Genomic DNA, 26,873 nt, shown 5'->3' with positions numbered 1-26,873 from the left:
CACTTTAGACCAAGTGGGCGTTGTACAGGGGAGTGTATGACGCTGACCAATGAGCATCATGCACTCCTCTCCATTCATTTACACAGCGCATAGGGATCCTTTTAGATCAGTATGTGCTGTCTTATACTAACACATTAACGATACTGAAGTGTTTAGACAGTGAATAGACATTCCACGGGATGTCTATTCACAATCTCTGCACTTCGTTACTCTGTCTGTGGTAGTTACAGCAGAGGAAGCGTAATCTGGCGAGATTACGCGGTAAATGACAGGTTACAACGAGATCTTGCTTCCTCGGCTGTAACTACCATAGAAACTGTAATGGATTTGCCTGACACAGCTTCTTTGTCGACGCCCGTGGTTAATCAGCCTGCATCTGTGTCTAGGTCTGTTAGAGTGACTCGATCTGCTACCAATCAGGCTGGGAGGCTGAGGAGTGGGAGAACCTATCACAGCCTGGCCAGACAGAGCTAGCTCCCGCCCTCGGTCTATTTATACCTTAATTTCCTGCTCCTCCTTTGCCTGTGATTCTTTCCTGTGTCCTGGCTCTGCTGCTCCTGCTATGATTATTGACCTTGCTTCATTTTGACCCTGGCTTTACTGACTACGATTCTGCTCTGCGTTTGGTACCTCGTACACTCCTGGTTTGACTCGGCTTGTTCACTACTCCTGTTGCTCACGGTGTTGCCGTGGGTAACTGCCCCATTTCCCTTAGCTTCTGTGTACCCTTGTCGGTCGTACACATATTGAGCGTAGGGACCGTCGGCCAGTTGTACGCCGTCGCCTAGGACGGGCCGTGCAAGTAGGCAGGGACTGAGTGGTGGGTAGATTCGGGCTCACCTGTCTGTCTCCCTACCCCGTCATTACAGAAACAGTAACGAAGTGCAGAGATTGTGAATAGACATCCCGTGGAATGTCTATTCACTGTCTAAACACTTCAATATTGTTCATGTGTTAGTATAAGACAGCACATAATGATCTAACAGGATCCCTATGCGCTGTGTAAATGAATGGAGAGGAGTGCATTATGCTGATTGGTCAGCGTCATACACTCCCCTGTACAACGCCCACTTGGTCTAAAGTGAAAATACGCCCACTTGGGCATTAAGCAACTCATTAGCATAAATCTAAAAACGCTAATAAAGTGGTAAAAATAGATTGTTTATTTAAATAAAAAGCACTGCTGTCACCTACATTATAGCGCCAATCTCCTTATGTAGGAGATAGGGCACTTATAATGTGGTGACAGAGCCTCTTTAAGGGCTCATGCACACGACCTTTGCAGTTACGCGGACCACAAAAAAACGCGGATCCTAGTGGCTTCCGTGTGCTGTCCGTTTTTTGTTGTGTTTTTGCAAAGCCTAGAATGGGTGAGACAGACCGCAAATATGGACAAGAATAGGACCGGTTCTATAATTTGCAGAAAGGACAAACTGATCTGCAAAAAAAATGGATGTGTGCACAGCCTCATAAATAAATGTCTCAGTATGCGATACACAAAAAAGTGGTTAAGACACTAAGGAAAACAACGGTCCTGTGCATGAGCCCTTAGGTCTAATGTACATAACTGTGGTGATTTTGCGGTCCGCAAAATTACTAATCCATTGTCTGTATTTGCGGTCCATTTGTCCGCAAAAAACCTTCCATAATGCATCATGAGTATTCATGGATTTGCAAAAATAAAGGAAGCCTGGAATTGATGTTACCAGTTTGTCCCAACCTCCCTTCCGAGTAGGTCACATGATCCACAAATACCGACAATAAACTCACATGTTCTGAGTTTTTGCAGCCCAGACTCGCAGTCCCCACACAGATCCCTGAACAGCACGGTCATGTACATGGGGCCATATAAATGTATAGATCCGTTTGCAATCCACACAAAAAACAACGGTCGTGTGCATTAGACTTTACAGAACACACCAATATAGATCTACTGGTAGTTTTCCTTTAACCAGAATAAGAACACATATCTATGACTCTTAAGAGGTATTCCAACCAAAGTCATTTATGGCATATCTCTGGTAAATACAATGTCTGATGGGTCGGAGACAGGGCACTGATAGCCAAGTTGTACTGCAAGACAGTTTTAAGGGTATGTTCACACGCAAACGTAAAATACGACTGAAATTACGGAGCCGTTTTCAGGTGAAGGTGAATTTCAGACGTTTTTGTAAGTACTCGCGTTTTTCGCGGCGTCCATTACGGAAGTAATTGGAGCTGTTTTTCCATGGAGTCAATGGAAAACGGCTCCAATTACGTTCCAAGAAGTGCATGCACTTCTTTGACGCGGGCGTATTTTTACGCGCCGTCTTTTGACAGCGACGTGTAAAATTACACCTCGTCTGAACAGAACACCGTAAAACCCATTGCAAGCAGTGGGCAGATGTTTGCCGACGTAATGGAGCGTCTTTTCAGACGTAATTAGTGGCGTAATTAACGACCGAATTACGTCTGAAAATAGGTCGTGTGCACATACCCTAAGGGGAATCCCGTTTTTCCGATAGGTGGGGATTTCAGAGGTGGCACCCTCATCTAGAGGGACATTTATGAAATCCTGTGGATATGCCATAAATGTTTTTTTACTGGAATACCCCTTTAAAAAAAATTTTTTAGAATTAGTTACTCCTTTTCAAAGAATTAAAAAAATCATTATACACAAATATATTCATTCTGTAGAGGTTACATGTGCATGTCACTTGGCAACTTCAAAGCATTTGAGATCAGGTAATGTACATCCTTACTTTGGGAGTGAATCAGCAGAATTGAGTTGCCAATAAGTACCATTGTTAGTATATCTGGCACCATATTAATATGTACGGTATTACTGCTCCAGAAAACTCATCAGTGTGGCTTCTTTATCTTTTCCCTAAAGCTAGGGAGGGACGACAATTTTTTAACGATTGTAAGATCTAGCCATATAACTGGTTTTATAAGGAATGTAAATGAGCAAGGTGCAGCACTATCTTCATGTCTGCAGAGCGATCATGTGTGAAGAAGGTGCTCCAGCATGCACGTTACATGTGTTTTACCTCAGACGCATGCATCTACTGCTTGTATACACTCATTTGTGCCCTAAATAAGACCAGAACAGCTGGATACAGTAGGATGTATCTTTTTTTTTTCTCTTCTTCCGATGGACTTTATTTTTGTGGTTCTGGAAAGCTTAGTCGTCTGCGCCATAGTTTCTCAACCGGTAATAAGTGTGCGCCTGGGGTTACATTCTATACCTTTAGGGGTACTCGAGCGTTCTTCATGTTGTGCTTTTAATAGGTGCAGCACAGTGCATGATCATAAGCTGGGGACACTTGTAAATTTATTTGAGTAGGGCCGACTTGGCTTAGAAACACTAAAAATCACTGCTCTGCGCTATTCCGTACCTTAATCAGGCCCAGAATTTTTGGGATGGCATTTAGGACAACCCTATAATTTTCTTATTTCACTATTGGTTTCCTTTGTGCTGTGCGTTTTCAATGCCAACGTGGATTTCTTTATTTATGATTTTTATACCAAGTTGGTTTGTTTTAAATAATTATTTGGCTACGTATTTGTAAAAAGTTATTTAAGATTTTTAATTAGTGTAGACTTACGATAGACTTCATTTGTGTTCGCCATTTTCTTTTGATTCGGATATATGACATGTCCAATTTAGCGTATTGGATTGGAACTAGCGCTACCGCATAGATCAGTGTGGGTACGTTTTAGGGCTGGGATATATATCATTTGTATGCTCATTCGTGTATGTTTCACCACCTCTGCCTTTTCTCCCAGGTGCCAGGCAGTTTCTGAGAGCCAGGTACCAACTTTTGCGGCTTGTCAGCTCGAGCAGTTCACTTAAACATGCTCTGTAAATATACAAAGGTGCGTATTTAAGCATTTTTGCAGTGGGCAGAACTAAAAAGAAGAAAAAAATAACTAAAAAGTGTTCCAGATGTCAAACATATGGCCTGCATACTAGAAGCCCATGTGTATGGTACAATAAACATGTGGATTTTTTTTTTTTGCATACAGGCATATATATCTGATGTACGGTGGGCCAAAAATATGATGTGTACAGACACTTTTTTACACAGACATGTACAGTATGCTCGCGAGCATCAGCAAAGGTCAATGAAAAAATGCTTCAAATAATGAGACAAATATTAACGCACATTTCCTGTTGTAAAGTTGTCTCTCGGGGTGCACAAAATTGTATATCTTATTATTTAAAAATGTCCATGTTATAATGGTTATATTCTCACAGGCAGTGCCTTGAAATATCAAAATAAAGGGAATTGAGGGTTTTATATTGCTACATTCACGTGCAGTCGCAAGTTTTATATTAAAGGCTATCCATACCTTTGAAAACGACGTATTTTTTTATAAAAATTGGTTTCAGTGTGATTGGCGCAACGTTGTAAATACATTTTATTAAAAATTATTTTTCGTTTTTGGAGATACAGCGGCTTTGTATTCCATATACAGAGTAGCTGTATCTTGCGCTGAGACCTGTCAGCTCTGTGGGACTGACGGGTTCAGTGTCAGCAGATCCTGGGTGTCTGTCACACAGGATCCAGCTGTTATCGATCACATTTATGTTCATAACATAGATGTGATCGATAACAGGTGGATCCACTGTCACTGAACACGTCAGTCCCGCTGACCTGACAGGTCTCAGCGCAAGATACAGCTGCTCTGTATACAGAATACAAAGCATCTGTATCTCAAAAAGTAAAAATAACTTTTAATAAAATGTAATTACAAAGTTGCGCCAATCACTTGGATACATATTTTTAATTAAAAAAAGAAACTCATTTTCAAAAGATCTACATAGCCTTTTAAGTAGAGCGATTCTCTGCCCACATCATGTGTGCTAAGTTAATTACTAAGCAACATCTCTATCCATAGTATGAATATGTTAATACTAGAAAAGATTTTATGATGTACTCGTTCCTCAGAACATTAATAGATGTGTTCAGGAGTTTGAAATAAGGCCTCTATGGGGTGCCAATTCTTCATAATTTAGATTGTCAACAGAATTCCTTTTTCTCAACAAAGTAGACAAATTAATTTAACATGCCAAATGAAGAGTATTTAAAAAATACAAATTTACTAATATACGTTAACCCTTTCAAGACGTCTGAAGAGCCACAGCAAAATGTTTAAGTTTAAGAATGCCACATTCCAGGGTGAATTATTGATCCATTAATTTTTATTCCATATTTAATGCGCTTTAATGCGATAAAATAAAAAAAAAACACAACCAGCATTTTTTTTAAAAATTTGCAAAATGTTTAAATCGCAACCGTTACTAGTGAACTGTACTTATTTTTCCCACCTTCCATTGATTTCAATGGAGATTTAGAAGCAGAAACCACTCCAAGATAGGGAATGACACATTTTTTTCCGCGAGCGGGAAAAAAAATGCATCTTGGTTTCAATGTTACCTGGTTCAACCAATGTTTTTCACATAATAATCCCCGCTCTCCCTCCATATACAGTGAAGGAAATAAGTATTTGATCCCTTGCTGATTTTGTAAGTTTGTCCACTGTCAAAGTGATGAACAGTCTAGAATTTTTAGGCTAGGTTAATTTTACCAGTGAGAGATAGATTATATAAAAGAAAATCACAGTCAAAATTATATACATTTATTTGCATTGTGCACGGAGAAATAAGTATTTGATCCCCTACCAACCATTAAGGGTATGTGCACACGATAGCAGGCATTTACGTGTGAAAAGACAGACTGTTTTCAGGAGAAAACAGCTGCCTCGTTTCACACGTAAATGCTCCTCCTCGTATTATGCGAGGCGTCTGTGACGCTCGTAAATCCTTGAGCTGCTCTTCATTGAGTTCAATGAAGAACGGCTCAAATTACGTTGCAAAGAAGTGTCCTGCACTTCTTTGCCAAGGCAGTCAATTTACAAGTCGTCGTTTGACAGCTGTCAAACGACGACGCGTAAATTACAGGTCGTCTGCACAGTACGTCGGCAAACCCATTCAAATGAATGGGCAGATGTTTGCCGACGTATTGTAGCCCTATTTTCAGACGTAAAACGAGGCATAATACGCCTCGTTTACATCTGAAAATAGGTCGTGTGAACCCAGCCTAAGAGTTCAGCCTCCTCCAGACCAGTTACACTCTCCAAATCAACTTGGTGCCTGCATTAAAGACAGCTGTCTTAAATGGTCACCTGTATAAAAGACTCCTGTCCACAGACTCAATTAATCAGTCTGACTCTAACCTCTACAACATGGGCAAGACCAAAGAGCTTTCTAAAGATGTCAGGGACAAGATCATAGACCTGCACAAGGCTGGAATGGGCTACAAAACCATAAGTAAGATGCTGGGTGAGAAGGAGACATCTGTTGGTGCAATAGTAAGAAAATGGAAGACATACAAAATGACTGTCAATCGACATCGATCTGGGGCTCCATGCAACATCTCACCTCGTGGGGTATCCTTGATCTTGAGGAAGGTGAGAGCTCAGCCGAAAACGACACGGGGGGAACTTGTTAATGATCTCAAGGCAGCTGGGACCACAGTCACCAAGAAAACCATTGGTAACACATTACGCCGTAATGGATTAAAATCCTGCAGTGCCCGCAAGGTCCCCCTGCTCAAGAAGGCACATGTACAGGCCCGTCTGAAGTTTGCAAATGAAATCTGGATGATTCTGAGAGTGATTGGGAGAAGGTGCTGTGGTCAGATGAGACTAAAATTGAGCGCTTTGGCATTAACTCAACTCGCCGTGTTTGGAGGAAGAGAAATGCTGCCTATGACCCAAAGAACACCATCCCCACTGTCAAGCATGGAGGTGGAAACATTATGTTTTGGGGGTGTTTCTCTGCTAAGGGCACAGGACTACTTCACCGCATCAATGGGAGAATGGATGGAGCCATGTACCGTCAAATCCTGAGTGACAACCTCCTTCCCTCCACCAGGACATTAAAAATGGCTCGTGGCTGGGTCTTCCAGCACGACAATGACCCGAAACATACAGCCAAGGCAACAAAGGAGTGGCTCAAAAAGAAGCACATTAAGGTCATGGAGTGGCCTAGCCAGTCTCCAGACCTTAATCCCATCGAAAGTTTATGGAGGGAGCTGAAGATCTGAGTTGCCAAGCGACAGCCTCGAAATCTTAATGATTTACAGATGATCTGCAAAGAGGAGTGGGCCAAAATTCCATCTAACGTGTGCAAACCTCATCATCAACTACAAAAAACGTCTGACTGCTGTGCTTGCCAACAAGGGTTTTGCCAGTATTAAGTCTTGTTTGCCAAAGGGATCAAATACTTATTTCTCTGTGCACAATGCAAATAAATATATATAATTTTGACAATTTGATTTTCTGTTTTTTTTTTTTTATATAATCTATCTCTCACTGGTAAAATTAACCTAGCCTAAAACTTCTAGACTGTTCATGTCTTTGACAGTGGGCAAACTTACAAAATCAGCAAGGGATCAAATACTTATTTCCTTCACTGTATATGGAGACCAAATATGTGTACCTTGCCCAACCTACATCATCTCTAGAACATAGCTCTCCATTTTTTTTCTTGCACAACACCTGCCATTAAGTGATGTGTGGGATATGTATGCGGGCACAAAGCACCTGTGGGTACACTGAGAAATGCTCCCAAAATAAACGTGGAGAATATACATACACTTCTATAGTCTGACATATGCATTGTATTACCTTATATTATTACTGCTTTGAAAAGCGCAGTCGACTGGGATTTTCAATACAAAGGGATACGCACCGAAAAACTGTTTATTTTTGTTTTGCTTGCGTTATTTTGATGGGAGCCAATGGGCGACATATGTGCATAGCCTACAGTTCCATAGGTTGGGAGCTATATGTTCGGCATATACTTCGGGATTCCACCATTGTTTTTGGTTTTTATAGAGGGTATAACTATTGTACGGTCAATATGAATGTAAGCATATAATAGATATATGTTATGTTTTGTGATGGATTCATTGAAATTCAGTTTACATTTTTTTTGCTTTGCCGCACTTTTATTTATTGTTTATTTAATAAATAGTTAGTCTCCTTTTATCAATTTTTTTGTTAAACCTAGTGTACGGTCACATCTATACGAGAGCACATCACAGCCTGTACAAGTTAAATGCACAGGCATTTGTTCGGACAAACATTCTGACTAGACAACCCGCAGGACCAGAAATTTCATACATGTACGGAATTCTGCATGAACTACATCCCGATAATGACATGCGTTTAAGTCATTTTGCAGGATTGGGTTAAAATAAGCAGAAAAGGAGTCAGTTATGTTGCTAAACTGGAGATATTAGTAGAACCATAGAAAGACCTGCAGCATATAATCACTCCTGTCAATCGGTTTGCGCCTCATTAGCAACTGTGGGGCGCCTCAATATTTGAGAAGCCCTGATCTAGACTATATTCTGGCCTTACACGTCTAATATTATTCATAGTACCCTTCTTTATATAGGTCAGGAATATGAGACTTTTGAATGTTAACCTAATACCCTGTATGGACAATTGCCTACTGATTTTCATGATGTGCAACTTACATTGGTTGGTATGATATTTTGCACACAGAGGCAAACCAACGTTAGACATTATAATTTCAGACTTACTACAGTTTTTTGTTTTTTTAAATATCCTTTTTATTGTCAGTTTTCACATTTTCTTACAAACATTTCACGTAAGAGTTACATCATGAGTGCGCAGCACTCTACTGTCATGGGATTAACTTTTAAATTAAATTCAACATAACATATAAACACACCAACATAGAAACATGGCATAATTGTCGATCTTCAGATGGACCAAACAAACATGACTCCCCCAACTCCAACACCACCTAGATCATCAATGAGTTTCCACTCATCCTTTCTCCCCCAGCTGGTTCACAGTTGCATCCTCCCTAAAACGCCTGCCAAGAGCTGTGTGCAGTACCACTTTGTGTACTGGAAAGGCCTAACAATTTCCGCTATTTCGGCTGTTGTACATTGCGTTTCTATAAATACTTGCCACTTATCAAATAGCTTCTTAGTTCCCGTTTCCTTCCGCCTTTCCACCTCCACCCTCTCAAGAACCAATAACTGTTTCAGCCGTGACACAATCAATTCTAACCCCGGCGTGTCTGCCTCTAACCAGTGACTCAGGAGGCATCTCAAAGCTACCAGTAAAATCGTGTGCACCAACACGGGAGGTGATCTTACTCCTCGAGCACCCTCTTCCTCTGGCGGCCGCGCCTGATGGAATAGTAGCGCTTGAGGCGTCATTGGGAGATTCGTTTTCCAATGGTCCTTAATATATTTCTGTACCATCCCCCAAAATCGTTTCGTATGTACACACCCCCACACTCCATGCCACAAATTCGTCAGTGGTGTATTGCACTTGGGACAACTTGTAATGCGATCAGGGAAAGATTGTGAGGGCAAGATATTAAAGCCATATATAGCTGTATGCATCAACTTGAAATAGGTTTCCCTCCAGCTCTCATTTATCACACTCTTCCGTACCGTCTCCCAACCCCCCAGTATGGTCTCTCCTATATCTGGATCCTGAGTCCACCGTTCCCAGCTTTTAAAACTAATCCTTAATTGCGGACGAACAAAACCCTCTCTCAATGCTCTATACATTCCTGAAATGGTCGCCCGCCCAGTTGTTGGACCTATGACCTCATCCAGAGTGTGCGTAGTAGCTTCCTTACTCAAATCCCTGAGCCTGGAGGTACAAAATGTTCGTACCTGAAGTACTTGCAAAAAATGGACTCTATCTACTATGGGTCTGAGTTTAGCGGTGATTTCCTCCCCAGTTAACCACCTCTTTTCCTCTGTATGCATAAGATCCCCTGCGCTACCAATGCCTACCCTCCCCCATGAGGCAATTCCGTCCCCCTTGTCCATTCCCGGTAAAAACTCCAGATGACCGCTCAACGGCATATACTTCGATACCAGGTGGGGTAACCCAAACTGCTTACGTACCACTTTCCAAGCTAGAACTGTATCTCTCAATACAATGGAGGTTTTGAGACGGCACGGAAGAGAAGCGATTCTACAATGTAACAAAGCTTTTAGGTTCCAGGGTGAGGCATACTCCCCTTCCAGATCTAAATTGGAATAATTGCTTGTTTCATGAAGCCAATCTACTACATGACGCATAAGACAGACCACGTTATAACCCCTGACATTCGGAAAGTTCGCACCCCCTTCTTGTTTACCCATCATGAACTTGGTGAGTGCTATGCGCGGCCTTTTTCCTGCCCATATAAATTTAGTGAATGAAGCCGTCAATTTCGAGACATCCACATGCTTCAATAAGAGAGGTAGCGTTTGAAAGGGGTATAGCAATCTAGGAAAACGAACCATCTTGATCAGATGACATCTTCCCAAGAGGGACAACGGCAATTGGCCCCATCTAGTGAGTTCCGCTTGTATTTTTTTAATTAACGGGGGATAATTTAAGCCATACAGAGTGTCTGGTACCCTCCCTATTTTGATACCCAGATAGGTAATGCAGTGTTCCACCGGTGATATCCCGCAACCCAAGGATTGCCAAAAGGTCTTTGGCAATGGCCTGCCCAACTCCAGCAGTTCGCTCTTAGCTATATTGACTTTGTATCCCGAGCATTGCCCAAATTCCTGCAAAAATTGAAAAACCTTCCCTAAATGCTCCTGAGGGTTTGACATAAAAAGTATGACATCATCAGCGAACAGGGCTAATTTCACTGCACAAGATCCCACTTGAATGCCTCTGAACATATCCGATTCCTCCAAGAATCTGGCCATAGGTTCCAGTGCTAGATTGAATAGCAGGGGCGACAAGGGGCAACCCTGTCGTGTTCCTTTATGTAATTGGAAGGGATCTGATAGGAACCCCGAGGTGTGAACGCGTGCTTGCGGGCTAGTGTAGACTCCCTTCAGGAAGACCCGGAAATCTCCCTGAATGTTCATTTTGTCTAGCACCATCCCCAGCCATTCCCATTGTATGTTATCAAAGGCTTTCTCTGCGTCTAGCGCTAAAAGTGCCGGCCTGGTACATGGCTGGGGATCGTGCCTGACTGTTTCTAGCACCGTCAATACCTTGCGTAAATTTGTCACTGCAGCCCTGCCCTTTACAAAGCCTACCTGAGATTTTCCCACCAGTATGGGTAGATACATAGCCAGTCGATTGGCCAAAATTTTTGTGAGCAATTTCTGATCTTGATCTATCAGCGAGATGGGGCGGTACGACCCCGGGTCAAGAGGATTCTTCCCCTTCTTGGGTAACACCTTTATATGCGCTACCTTGGCCTCTGCTGGTAAAACTCCCGTTCCTAGTAAAGTATTATAATATGCCACCAAGGTAGGGCTGATTTCTTCTCTCAGAGATTTGAAAAACTCCCCTGTGAATCCATCCGGACCCGGGGCCTTTCCGTTAGATAATGTTTTAATGGCGCTCCAAACTTCCTCTAGTGTAATCTCCGCGCTCAAATGACCATTCTGCTCCTGGGTGAGCCCTGGCAACTTCACCTTCTCCAAAAATTCCCTCCCTTTTTGGAGATCTATGGGTGTTTCTGAGTAAAGGGCTTGGTAATATTTACTTAATATGGTATTGATTTTTTTTGGGTCCGAGGTAGGAATTCCGTTTGATTCTTTAAGTGTTGAAATATATGCCGGTGCATACCTCCCCTTTGCTAACCGCGCTAATAATTTGCCCGCCTTATTGCCGAAACGCATTAAATCAGCATCAAATTGGGACCGGTAAATACTCTCTCTTTTGTCTAACCATTGATCAAACTGTCGCTTGGCTTCCTTCCATTCCTCCCCCAATAGCATTGATGGTGAATGTAGGAATGCTGTGTACGCGCGCCGTAATCTGTCGCTCGCTGCCTTATATCCTTCGGTCGTCTTACGTTTAAGATTAGACATATACTGCATGATTTTCCCTCTTATTACCGCCTTGGCTGTACGCCAATACAATGATGGTTCCGAGCGATGCGCTACATTATCCCCATCGAATTCCATCCACCACCCCTTAAGCTTCTGTGTAAAGCCCTCATCCTTTGCCAGAAAAGCGGGAAACCTCCAGATAAAATCCGTTCCTCTAGCTACTGTGTCAGCCAATGTAATGGTAACCGGAGCATGGTCCGAAATAACTAAATCTTCAATTGCCGCTTCACGTAAACGTCGCGCCATTGCGTCACTAACTAACAAATAATCAATACGCGACCATGACTGATGAACATGAGAGAAATGTGTATATTCCCGCGCATCTGGGTGTAAACTCCTCCACGCATCTATTAGGGCCGTGTGTCTTAAAAAGTCGGGCAAGATCTTATCTCTATTTCTCTGCAAACTAGTCCCTGCGCTCCTATCCTCCTTTGAAGACCTTACAGTGTTAAGGTCTCCCCCTAAAATCAAAAACCTAGTGCGATCCTGCTGGAGTTGGGTTTCCAAGTGACCAAAAAAACCAGTGTTAACCGTATTTGGGCCATACACATTATGAATACTGATGGTTTCCCCTGCATGCTCCATCACTAGATAGATCCAACGGCCCTCGTCATCCCGCTCCTGGGACACCAGCGTAAACGCAAAGTTTTTATGTACCAGAATTATAACTCCCGCCTTACCCTCCCTTGCCGACGAGCCAAAAACCTGACCCACCCAGAACTTTTGCAAATACTTAAACTCCGGCTCGGTTAGGTGAGTTTCCTGCAATAGGGCCACATCAGGATGCAATCGTTTCATGTGCCTTAAAAGTTTGGTCCGTTTCTGTGGGGATCTCAGCCCTTTAACGTTCCAAGAAACTATTTTCATGTTATTGGACCGTGTTTAAGATGAGCTAAAGTGCCTAAAAGTCGTGTGGAGTCCGGGGAGTCAGATCCGTCTTTTCCCAAGAGCCATGTACAAACATTAACATTAACATCATAACCAAACCCTGGCTTGTAAGCCAGAACCAACAAGGCCAACCATCCCTTACCTAACAAAATCATAAAATCACCTGCGGCAAGGGTTAGCATTCCCTTAATACCCACTGGTGTATGTGACTTCACTTTTTTCTGTTATGCCAGAACGCGCCCCTCCCTCCCCCTCCCCCCCAGCCTGCCTATATGGCTGCTTCCATGAGGAAGTAACACCTGCCTTTGCCACCTCATTACCTCTTTGTCACCTGCGCACCCTTATGTACATTCCCTTATCATTACTTTAACAGCCTAGAGTCCGTTAGGATTGCATCCTCACATTTCCCTATGAACCTTGCTTCGCTTCAAGGTTTCCCTACCTCCGTGCCCCCTATCTCCTACCACAATTTCCCTCAGTCTGCCATTGTAACAGATAACACTAATCCCTTGCGTGGGGGAGGCATTGTATAACTCCCGTTCAATCCCGCCCACCAGGGACAATCTCAGATCTTGATCTAACTCCCTCACAAATATCTTGCAGTGAAAAAGCAGGGAAATATCAGAATGCATATACTTCAACCTTGATAACATTGTAGCATTGTAACAATAGGTCAACTATTGACCGATACATAGTGCTGTATAAGACTGCAAAATATCCCCCTCAATAACTTTCAGATTATCTGTAAACTTATCTGTATCTGGTCGGAATCTGCAATTGGTCTACAGCATCCACAAAATCATCATCACAACAGCTTAAATAAAATGCGCCAAAAAGGACTTCGTCCGTCAATCAGGAGACGTGGATCGGGTGCGGTCCCGTGTTCGCCTCTGCGGCTTCGGAGAGTCCCCTCTATTTCCGGCTCGACCCCCCCCGAGATCTTCCAGGTGTGGGCATTAAGGCTTCTGCCCAGGTACGCTCCATATTTAGCCGGTTCCTTTTGTCTTCTCTTGACTTGCGCTGCGGACTATGTACTGGACTGTGACGCTCCTCTTGCTGTGATCTGTTCCCACAAAGCTCCACAAGTGCGTCCTCCGCTTCCTGTGGAGTGGTGAAAACCTTGTTCCGCCCGTTCTCTTGAAACACCCGCAGGATGGCTGGGTACTGCAGGCTAAAACGTATTCTCGCTTGGAACAGCGCGGTGCAGATCTTGCTGAAAGCCCGCCTTCGTTTTGCAACCTCCGCCGAGAAATCCTCAAATAGTAGCACTTTCATGCCCATTATTTCCAAAGGACGCGATCTGCTGCGGAAAGCTTTCATGAGTGCCACCTTGTCATTGTAATCCAACAGTTTGAAGATCACTTGTCTGGGACGATGTGAATTGTGGTCAGCTGTTGCTGGGAGATTTCTGGGGTCCGGCCCCACTCTATGCGCCCTCTCCACCCGGCATGGACGGGGGAGACCTAAGGCTTCCGGCAATGTCCTCTCACACACTCGTTGCAAATCAGCAGATATCACCGCTTCTTTCAGCCCCACCAGTCGCAGGTTGCTCCTCCTGGAGCGGTTTTCCAGATCCTCCACCTTGTCCCCCAACTGCGCAGTAACAGACAGCACCCCTTTGAGTTTGAATTGCAGGCGTTCATTTTCATCCTCCAGCAGCGTCATACGCTGTTCTAACTCATCAGCTCTGATAGTGACTTGTGCCAGCTCCGCATGCACGCGGTTTAGAGAATCTTGCACCGTTTTTTCCAGCGCCTTTTGCAGGTCTGGCGCTATCTGTTTGGCTACTTCACGGGCCAGGGTTACATAGTCAATGGCTACTGGAAGAGCGGACAGTACATGCTCTGCCGGGCTTGAAAGCTGGGACTGATGGTGCTGCAACTCATCTTCCTGTGTGTATAGCAGGGTCGCAGTGGCGGGAAGCGCCGCCATCTTACCTCCCTTTACCACGGCCGCGGCTGATTCCTCCATGGCTGGCTTCTGCGCGCTTCTGAGGAGGTACCTGTCCATACAGGCACCACCGATGATGTTGCCGTGTGCAAGGCTGGTGACTTCCCCGCTGATTATCGTCGCCGTAGCGACTATTGCGAGCTTACAGGCTGGACGGGAGCGGGAGCTCAGTCACTCGCGTCCTGCATCCCCAGCGCCGGAACCGTAAGTCCTTACTACAGTTTTAAACCTGTGCAGTGTTCAGATGGCGGATTTTGCTTGGCGGGTCCTGCCGCAAAATCCGTTCCAGAATTATTCCTGCCGTTAGCAGGAAGATTCCAACTCCCAGTCACTTCAATGGGAGGTTTGGGCGGAATCCGCCTAAAGATGGGGCAAGACTCTTCTTTTTTCCGCTAGCTGAAAAAAAAAAGCGTCCGCCTACCTTTGAAATGAATGGGAAGCAGAATTTTGCGGCGGATTCCGCCGTATGAACAGGGCCTTACTGTTGATAAAGAGGCACAATGCTACAAATTAAATATTACTGTCTTTCAAAGGAAAGGACGACATTGCTTTTTCACTCAGGATTACGCTAAGCAGATGGTTTCTGTTTATTCAGCAAGCCAGGTGGATGATGTTGGAAAAATATATAATCCTCCCAATGTTTCATCATTGTATTTTGAGTGGAATGAAAATCCCATAATACTAGACACTGTCTAATTTACAACCTAATCATCTGGTAGACATATCAACTATTGAGTCAATACGGTTATAGTTCATTCTTAAAGGCTACCTATCATTTCATTTTTTTATTTCAGAAATGGCTGCAGCATGAAGCATAGATTATTTTTTAATATACTGTCCGAGAGAATGGAGATCTATTCCTCTAATACGAAGCTCTGAATTTCCTGCTCGATATCAAAACCTGCTAATCAATAAATATGCTTAGAAACTGCAGCTATTTCTAGAATACTTTAAACAATAAAACATATTAAAGTATACCTCTAGGTCATATCGTATGACAGAGATGAAATTTAAGCACCCCATTGTATTGTACTTCCTTTTTAATTGTCATCTAGCCCTCCAGTGTATTGTCATGCCAACTAGGTGTTCAATTTCAAAAAAGAATACTACCGCAGGAGCTGGTCACAGCAGGGACAGTAGATGGCTTTAAAAAAGGGTTAGATAATTTCCTAGAACAAAAAAATATTAGCTCCTATGTGTAGAAATTTTTCCTTCCCTTTTCCCTTCCCTTGGTTGAACTTGATGGACATGTGTCTTTTTTCAGCCGTACTAACTATGTAACTATGTAACTATACATGGACTCAAGTCTAACCACTAGAGAGAAAACAAGGACAAAAAAAAAAAAAACGACTACTTCTACCAGTACTACAATTGTCTACCTAGGCAGTGATCCCTAACCTTTTGCAAGTCACGAGCCACTTTTAAATATGACAGATGGTGTTAAGCTACACTAAATAATAAAAGTGAAGAATCCTAGTAAATTTTTTACCCTGGTTTTAACTGCCAGTGATAAGTTTTTGACCTATGTATCAAGTTCTATTATTGCAATGACATCCGTGGTACCATTACTGCAGAACAAGAATGGCAAAAGCTGGAGAGCCACATGCATGGGGCCCAAGTGTGGCTCCTAAGCAAATGGGTAGAGAACAGCGTTCTCGAGCATAAATGCCATCAACAAGGAGAACATTTAGCTATGCCTTCAGCAGGAATTGGCAGTCTCTCGACATTACCGTAACAAATTCAGAACCGGGTCATTCTACTAGCGAAGCCTATTGAGTGTTCATTCATCACCCGAACAAGGGAAAAACCTATTTAGTTTGCACAGTTATTTACCCAACATACCTCACATAGACAAGTCTCATTTTATGGCTCACTTGAACCCATAGTTATGCCAGTTGCCATACTAACCTTAATGCAGAGAGGTCCCAGCACAAGTCCCAAATAAACACCAGACCCACTAGACCGAAATAGGCACATACCATCTGATTATTGTCCACGCAACATTAGCTATTAATATCACTAGTTATATCCTACTAAAAACAATTGAGTATCATCACCTAAATATATCTCTCATCCCTGCAGCGCCTCTATGACAACGACGCTTACGTTTATAGTGTTTTTTTTAGGCCTCATGCACCCGACTGTAGCCGTATGTATGGCCCGTGATTACGACAATCGCAAAACACGGGCCGTGCACACATTGATTTCAGTGCGCCCAGACCACAAATGTGGCCCGTTTAATGACATGTCCTATTTGTTGGCGGTCCCGGCTCCAATGCCAATGCACGGACCTTGCAAACCACGGTCGTGTGCATGGGCCCATAGAAATGAAAGGGTCCGCAATTCATCCGCATTATTGCGGCTTAATTGCGGACGCAAAAACACGTTTGTGTGCACTACCTTAGAGTGAGAAAACTTTTTTGGACTAATACGGCTACCGTAAAAAAATATATATTTCTACGACAACAGTAACGCTGCGTTCACAAACATCACCCACAATCTTATATTCGTTATTAAAAACGTTGTTATACACTGGAAGCTCAGCATGTGAACAGTAGATATTTTAATATATGATGATTTTTTAAATTCTTGATTTTTACAACACTAATAAATCATAAGAATAAAAAAAACAAAGGTTTGAAGATAATCACATAAAGGTCTCTCAGCCCACCATCCACAAGTAGTATAAACTATTTTTAATGTACAGTAGGATTGTTGTTCCCTACCCAATCCCTTTTCACCCTAGACTATAAAAAGGTCTCTGCTCTTTCTCTCCTTGCCTGAGCGTTGTTGTGTCTGCCCATGTTCGTTATTGCAAATGGTCCCTTAGTTGTATCCTATTCCCAGTGTTCCCGTATCCAGTAAATGTGTTTGCTCCTGAGCAAAGTCTAGTGTTGGCGTAGAGTTCATCCTCTGCCACGTGTCATCTACCACGCCAAGCGTCTTCTGTCACGCAAAGCATCATCTGTGCCGAAGTGTCTATTATGCCTTGTGTCTGTCAGGACTGCTATACTCTACTTCTAAAGACTTAGGCTACATTCAGACGAACGTAGACAACCTCGGACATGAAAAACTGCAGTTTTTCACGTCCGAGGTGAACCCGTGCGGGACGCATTATTACAAATTCCCCATAGACTAGGGTCTATGGAGGGATGCGTGAAGCGCAACAAATACGACATGTCCTATTTTTTCACAGACCCTTCACAAGCTCTGCTTAAACAACGGCTGTGTGAACGGCCCGATTGAAGTAAGAGTCCGTGTGACGGCCGTAGTTATAACGGCCGTTACATGGACTACATATACGCTCGTCTGAATGAGCCCTAATATGGACTGTGTTTTGGCCACCTGCTTCTCCGCTACGGCAGAGCGGCCTAGTGGGTCCACATACCCGCAGAATAGTGACAATGATATGTAAAAAAATGAATACAAAATTTAAAACACCGCTCCATTTATTAATTTACTTGTTTGATATTTGAATCTTGTAGCACGTATATGTGTCTTTTTTTAATTCACCCTTTGAACTCTTTAATTGTACCCGGTATCACCCGGTATTTCGTCTGGAATTTTGAGGCAGATTTTGATCTGCTTGCACGCCGTTTGCCGCAGAGTTTTTCGCTCATGGCCATTGAGCGCCGCGGGCAAACACGCAGCGAAAAACACTCTCTCTACCTCCCATGTCAACGGGAGGTCGGAAACGTAAATACTTGAAGATAAGGTATGTAGCTTCTTTTTCCCACGTGCCAGTTTTACTGCTGCTGAGGTTTTTTGGTTTGCGGTTTCCGCGTCAAAAAAACTCTGTGAACAGGGCCTTTAGTTGGGACAGTGGTTGAAATTTCTGCAACAAATTTGCCTCGTGTGAACATACCCTTACATTGTCAAAATATATTGTTGGTGATTGTCCATGAGCCCCGGCCCCCATTAATTACCCATTGATCTAGTAGTAGGGGCTGCAAGCTATGTCAATCAAATACGGAGATTCAAATTGTGGAAAACTGACAATTGAAATCATCGCTCTCATATCTATCTATATCGCCTATCTATCTAATCTACACCGTGTTCGAAATTATTATGCACATTCGATTTAAGGGTCATAAACATTTAAATTATTAGTTTTTCAATTAAACTCATGGATGGTATTGTGTCTTAGGGCTCTTTGGATCATTGTAATCAATCTCAGACACCTGTGATAATTAGTTTGCCAGGTGTGCCCAATCAAAGGAAAACTACTTAAGAAGGACGTTCCACATTATTAAGCAGGCCACAGGTTTCAAGCAATATGGGAATGAAAAAGGATCTCTCTGCTGGCGAAAAGCGTGAAATAGTGCAATACCTTGGACAAAGTATGAAAACATTGGATATTTCAAGAAAACGTAGGCGTGATCATCGTACTGTGAAAAGTTTTGTGACTGATTCAGAGCACAGACGGGTTCATTCAGATAAAGGCATAATGAGGAAGGTTTCTGCCAGACAAATTAATAGGATTAGGAGAGCAGCTGCTAAAATGCCATTGCAAAGCAGCAAACAGGTATTTGAAGCCGCTGGTGCCTCTGGAGTCCCGCGAATATCAAGGTGTAGGATCCTCCAGAGGTTTGCAAGTGTGCATAAAGCTATTATTCAGCCACCCCTAAACAATGCTCACGAGCAGAAACGGTTGCAGTTGGCTCAGAAATACATGAAGACTAATTTTCAAACCGTGTTGTTTACTGATGAGTGTCGTGCAACCATGGATGGTCCAGATGGATGGAGTAGTGGATGGTTGGTGAATGGCCACCATGTCCCAACAAGGCTGGCACGTCAGCAAGGAGGTGGCGGAGTCATGTTTCGGGCTGGAATCATGAGGAGAGAGCTGGTAGGCCCCTTTAGGGTCCCTGACGGTGTGAAAATGACCCCTGCAAAGTACGTACAGTTTATGACTGACCACTTTCTTCCGTGGTACAAAAAGAAGAACCGTGCCTTCCGTAGCAAAATTATCTTCATGCATGACAATGCACCATCTCATGCTGCAAAGAATACCTCTGCGTCATTGGCTGCTATGGGCATAAAAGGAGAGAAACTCATGGTGTGGACCCCATGTTCCCCTGACCTCAACCCTATTGAGAACCTTTGGAGCATCCTCAAGCAAAATATCTATGAGGGTGGGAGGCAGTTCACATCAAAACAGAAGCTCTGGGAGGCTATTCTGACATCCTGCAAAGATATTCAAGTAGAAACTGCCCAAATACTGACAAATTCAATAGATGCAAGAATTGTGAAGGTGATATCAAAGAAGGGGTCCTATGTTAACATGTAACTTGGCCTGCTAAGTTTTTTTTGATTGAAAGAGCTTTTGATTTCTGTAAATATGACCTCCTGATGCTGCAAATTCAACAAATTACCATTTTAGTTCTCTTTACAACCTTTAAAATGTTTTGATCTCTGTTGTGCATAATAATTTGAAACAGTGCATTTTGAGTTTTTTGCGTTAAAAAAAAAATCTGTTATCATTAGGAGATTTGTTCAATAAAATTTGCATTATACTCCAACGGTTGATGGCTTGAAGATTATACTGACTGTCATTTGCATCGACTATTTAGGAAAATCAGCGAAAAACAACATTTGCATAATAATTTGGAATGCGGTGTATCTCTTTACAGGGGTTGTAGGAGATTATTTCTTCCATAAATACTTTTGTCCATGGGCTGTGCTAAGTTCTGTGGCTCAACTCCACTCTAGTGAGTGGGGATAAGCCTCAATACCAGACACAGAACATAGACAAGAGTGGTGCTATTTCTTGAAGAAAGTAGCCATGTTTTTCATCCCAAATCAACGTGAGTTCCTCATGCCCCCAAATTTAGTCTGCCAAGAAAAACAAAGAAACATTGTGCTTTGCAAGATGTGCAAACACTGTACACCGGCTGTAAACTCTGTAAGGCTTCGTACACATCTGCATCAGACCTTTCCGTCAGGGGAACACATGAACGGAAACCAAAAACGAAAACCGTAGCTTTCCGTTTGCATTACCATTGATTTCATGCTTCCGTTGCAAATGGTATGCGTCTGTCTCCGTTCCGTAAGGTTTCCGTTTCTTTTTTACAGTATCAATACTATAGTAGACTACGCTATTGATTCCGCCAAAAAAACGGAGACCTTATGGAACGGAGACAAATGGAAACCATTTTCAACGGAAGCATTACCATTGAAATCAATGGTAATGCAAACGGAAAGCTATGGTGTAAAGGATTTACCAGACACAGCTTCTGTGTCGACGCCCGTGGTTAATCAGCCTGCATCTGCTCCTAGGTCTGATAGAGTGACTCGATCTGCTACCACTCAGGCTGGTAGGCTGAGGAGTGGGAGAACCTATCACAGCCTGGCCAGACGGAGCTAGCTCCCGCCCTCGGTCTATTTATGCCTTCATTTCCTACTTTTTCTTTGCCTGTGATTCTGTCTGGTTTCCTGGCTCTGCTGTTCCTGCTTGTACTATTTGACCTCTGCTTCAATTTGACCCTGGCTTTACTGACTACTCTCCTGCTCTGCGTTTGGTACCTCGTACACTCCTGGTTTGACTCGGCTCGTTCACTACTCTTGTTGCTCACGGTGTTGCCGTGGGCAACTGCCCCATTTCCCTTAGCTTCTGTGTACCCTTGTCTGTTTGTCTGTCGTGCACTTATTGAGCGTAGGGACCGTCGCCCAGTTGTACGCCGTCGCCTAGGACGGGCCGTGCAAGTAGGCAGGGACTGAGTGGCGGGTAGATTAGGGCTCACCTGTCTGTCTCCCTACCCCGACATTACATATGGTTTACGGAAAGTTCAGACAGAACCCAATTAACAGAAGCCCGACGCAGATGTGAACTAAGCCTAAACACTATAAAACGTATATATAACATACGTGTGTGATTCGTCATGGGAGAATTAGGGTATGTTCCCATGCAGCAGACTTGTTGCAGAAATTTTTGTGGCTGCAAATTGTTCTGTTCATGTAAGTGGTGATGTTTCTGCAGATGAACGGGACAGTCGCAGAAATTTCTGCAACAAATCTGCCGGTTGTTATTATACACTTAGAGGGTAAATTTAATTGGATGAATCATCTACATTATATTTCACATAGATTAAAAAATTTACAAATTAGACATTCATTTCAAGTCCGCATAATAAGAAAGCAAATATAGAAAACAAAATGGGAGTAGACTGAAAAATAATATTGCACTGGTTAGAAAAGCCCCAATAGGGTTAAAATGCTTTTCACGGTAGGCTTCCAAGACTACTCATGCTGCCAACTCAGATGTTAACTAGCCTGCCCAAAACCACATTGTTTACCCCACTGTTCCTAAAATAACAAACACAACCAAATTATCAAGAGCTATACAATTCTGAAGTGGACTGCTTTTTTTTCCAAACAAAAGCAACATGGACTCCTCAACTTGCCGTCTTGTTTCCCAAGTGTTTGTCCAATAGCTTCTGTAGACTCCTGCCACTCTTAACAAAGAGAAGGAAGACTCTTTATTTAACACAGCATGTCTGCCTTGCCTCTACTTCACGAAGACACAAGGCTAGAGTTCTCCATGAATATGTCAAATCGATACTACCGAGCACCAGTGCCAAAGGGTTGAAGCAAATGGACGATTATTTCTCACAATTCGTGAATAGCTATGGCTGTAAGGTCAAGTTTGAGGTCAAAAACATGTAATAAGTACATAGCATGTATATTATGCATGTACAATTTCTAGTATGCATACAAATTTTTTTGGTCAAACATGCAGAAAACAGCAGCTCCGCTGAAGTTTTGTTTTTTTTACATGTTTTGGTACTTATTTTTTTTAAATCTTATTTTTTTATTGAAAGATTTTTATACATTACAACCAAACAAAAATACACATAAGTAACACACACAATACTGTTCGTATTAGAATGACATGCCATACAAGTAAAACACATCTCAAATTAGCCATTAAATATAGTATTTTGAATGAGTCCAAGAATTCCATCTCCTCATATTCCGACCATGAAGAACTAAATCAGAAACTAAATAAGTTTCATGATAACATTGGCTATTAACTCTTCTAATGACCTCCTGAACAGAGAGGGAAATCGGAGATTTCCAAGATTGTGCGATGGCCATTCTAGTGGCTATAAGAATATGCTGAATAAGTAATCTATCTAGCGGATCTATTTCCTCCAGATTAATATCTAAAATTGCTATGGCAGGGGATATCAACACGGGAACCTGTACGAATTCTGAAATAAGTGCCAATACACAAATCCAAAGGCCAGACACTGATGGACACGACCACCACATATGTAAAGGGGATCCTATTTGTCCACAACCTCTCCAACAAAGTTTAGAAGAACCCGTGATGATATGCGCTAGTCTGGAAAATTGTTAAATACCACCACAGGTGAATTATCCGCATTAATTCAGTATGGTTTACACATTTCGAGTGTTTTGCAGCCCAATTTGAAGCTTTAATCCAGGTATCTTCAGGAAAAACTGAACCCAGTTCCCTATCCCATTTTAACATGTAACTTGTTTTACCCTTATTATCCAAAGCAAGGATCAAATCATAAAACTGTGGTAAACCCTTTGAATATCCCTGCCCTTTATGTAAGAATTTGTGAAATGAAGTGAGATTAGTAGGTGATTGGGGAAGTTTCATGGATTGGATACAATGTCTGATTTGCAAATATTGGTAAAAAAGGTTATGGGAGAGTTGATAAACCTTCTGTAAGTCTTCAAACATCTGAAACGAGTCATAAAAATCTGAAATAACCTTCATACCTGCGGCAACCCAAGGAGACATGGAAATATGAGGAATAAAGAACTCAAGAACAGAAAGTGGAATACAAATCTTTCGACACATGAACCCACTTATTTTTGCAAACATATCGTACCCACACCTGTAAAGAATCGGTCATAGAAGTCAAAGTAAATTTTGGTATCTTAGCTCCTAATAAAGTCGCTATAAGAGTAGATTTAAATGAAACGTTAGGGTGACTATTCTCTTCCAAGACAGCCCACAGAAAGGGGGTCGTATCATTCCAAAAGGGATATAGTTGGTCTGCAATAGCCGCTACGTTATAGGCTACAACATTTGGTACACCCATCCCTCCATTTTTTATTTTGCGATAAAGGAGATTCTTAGCTACTCTAGCTCACTTCTTATTCCAAATAAAATTAAGAAATAAGGATTGGAGTGGTGCTGTAATAGAACCAGGATTGATATATGGAATAGTTCTGCATAGATATAAAAATTTGGGGAGCAAAAACATCTTAACTAATTGAATTCTAGCGAACCATGAAAGATGAAGATTTTCAAATTGTATACAACCCTGTTTAAGAGCCCCAATAAGAGAAGAAAAATTAGTAGGGATTACCTGAGAAGGGTTGGGAGTGAGCGTAATCCCCAGATATTTCAGACCCGATTCCGCCCAAGTAAATTAAAATTTAGAGATAGACGCTCCCATTTGTGGGGAAATATGAATAGGCATCATGGAGGATTTAGCAACATTCAATTTATAAAAGGAGACTGCTGAATAAGATTTTATAACTTTAAGAATTGCAGGAATCGTTGTTAGAGGCGATTTACAAAATAACAAGACGTCATCCGCATACAACCCAATTTTGTGCTCAATAGGGCCGACCTGAAGGCCCTGGATATCAGGGGAACTACGTATAAGTTCAGCAAATGGTTCCATGCATAGGGTAAAAATTAAGGGGGACAATGGACACCCTTGACGAGTGCCATTACTGATTTGAATATGTTTTGAAAAGAAACCAGACGTATAGATCTGGGCCGATGGGGAGGTATATAATGAAAGGATTGCATCCTTAATAAACGCTTGAAAACCAAGTTTGTCCAGGGCCGCTTCTAGAAAATGCCAATTAACCCTGTCAAAGGCTTTTTCCGCATCCAATGAAATCAGCACCGCAGGGACCCTCAGGGAATGCGCAATTTGAATTAGATCAATACTCCTCCTAGTTCCGTCTCTGGCCTGACGGCCTGTAATAAAGCCCACCTGGTCTGAAGCAATCAGAGAAGCTGTTAAGTCTCGAAGCCAGTAATTTAGCAAAGAGTTTTATATCATTATTTAACAGTGAAATCGGCCTAAAATTAGCCGGAGAATCAGGGGGTTTACCAGGTTTAGGGATAGTAACAATTATGGCTTTCAACATTTCCGCGGGAGGAGAGCCATTACGTGCTATATTATTTACCAAACCCATAAAGTACGGGGACAGAACGTTAATAAAAGTTTTATAATACTCATTGGGAAGACCATCTGGGCCTGGGGTCTTATTTTGTTTCGAGGATCTAATAAGTTTCCTGACTTCCTGCTCTGAAATAGGGTTGTTTAGGCAGTTCAATTGCTGATCAGATAGTTTTGGTAAGTTCAGGGCTGACAAAAATTCCCAAGCCTTTTCTAAAGTTACTTGTGGAAGAGAAGGATCTTCCTTCAAATTATATAAATCACTATAGTAGTCTGCGAACGCATCTGCTATTTTTTGAGGATCATAAGTATCAACGCCATCTTTCGCTTTGAGGTGAGAAATTTTAGCTTTAGCGGATTTCTTTTTTACTCCATTCGCCAATAATTTGCTAGGCCTATCGCCCTGAGTGTAGAAATTCCATTTCATTCGTTTCAAATTAGTTTCATAATAGCCCAAATTCAAGGATTTCAACTTATTTCGTAAATTTTTCAATATATCAATATACCCTGGTAAAGGACTTTGTTTCATTAAACCCTCATATTGTTGGATTTTATGTAAGAGATCATCTATTTCTCGGGTTCTTTCTTTTTTGGCCCTAGACGCTACTTGTATAAATAAACCTCTCACAAAGGCTTTGTGGGTACACCATAATAATTCCGGAGAAGAAGCAGAGGGAGCATCAATTTAAAAAAACTCAGATAGGCCCTTTTCAATGTACGTTTGAACCTTTGGGGACTTCAAAAGGTGAGTTCCAAGTCTCCAAGGGGATCTAGGGGGTAAGTCATATTTGTCAGAAATTTCTAGCTCAATAGGGGCATGGTCAGACCAAGTTATAGTTCCCATGTTTTGGTACTTATATTTAACAAAGTTTATTTATTCATTTATTCATTTGTGTGTATTTTTTTTGTTGTTTTACGGATGTAAAAAAATAATGTTTTTCTCCTATAGGGGGATTTTTAGTTGAATTTTTTTTTAAAACTAGAATGTACTGGCATATATCTATATGCCAGTACACAGGTAGTTGTTAAGGTATACCCGAGTTTGCCCTGAAAACAGATAATATAGTCAGAAAGGCCTAGGGTCCTTCAATGGAACCTGAGCTGTCTGCCCATACAAGGTATGGGCCTCAATCACATCACAGGGATTCCCTGTGACGCAAATCAAAGAGGAATCCGCCCTTGCGCTTTCCCTTTGAATGCCGCGATCAGAGTTGATCAGACATCCGAGGTTCCCCGACCTCCGCCAGTATAGCAGAGCTGCGGCTAAGTATTACAGTTGCTGTCCCGCTCCTGATCTCACAGACACACGATCAAGCTCGTCCTGCCATTCAGGACAAGAATACTTGTCACATGTCGGCAACCGATTAATAAAAGGGGGCCCCATGCTCAGGATCCATAGCTCTTGGCCAGCGTGGAGAGCCGCTACAAAGAGGGTCTCTCACTCTGGGGAATCTGTCCTGTATTCCACATAAAACCCCATTGATATGAATAAAAACTTTTTAATTTTTACATTTCCCCTGCTGTAGGGAAATTTAACACTTACTGAAAAATTTCCCTACAGATAATGGCTGGGGATTTTTGCAGGACAATTTGTGATCTGGTTATTGTCAAGGGAGTCTCCTAAGTAGGGGAAAGCAGAGAACCCAAAGGAGTGTTGTATCAGTCTAATAAAAATGGTAAAAAAATGGGAATCTCCAAATGGAACTGAAAATGTTCAAGCAATTAACTGAACTCCACAGCCCATAGGGTATGCCAATATTCTCTTCTGCCTTTCAGTAGAAAAAGGCAGTTCCGCTTTAATGATGCATCTTACATTCTAATAAGCATGTCTTTACTATATTATTGTTCTCATATGGGATGCATTTTTTGTTTTTAACTTGCTCAGTAATTATATGAAGACATTTTATTATATTTTATCTAGTATATTATGAATGCAGGATTATAGCTTGCT

The 26,873-nt window shown here is 42.2% G+C and overlaps 1 protein-coding gene across 5 annotated transcripts in view; it reads right to left on the bottom strand.

The window, feature by feature from the left end:
* PTBP3 (polypyrimidine tract binding protein 3) overlaps positions 1 to 26,873 on the bottom strand; it is a 264,116-nt gene that overhangs the window by 112,210 nt on the left and 125,033 nt on the right. The gene's annotated exons all lie outside the window — the stretch shown is intronic.

Source organism: Rhinoderma darwinii, chromosome 1, assembly GCF_050947455.1.
Source record: "Rhinoderma darwinii isolate aRhiDar2 chromosome 1, aRhiDar2.hap1, whole genome shotgun sequence".
NCBI classification, from domain to species: Eukaryota; Metazoa; Chordata; class Amphibia; order Anura; family Rhinodermatidae; genus Rhinoderma; species Rhinoderma darwinii.
This window is presented reverse-complemented; position numbering and strand designations above follow the sequence as displayed.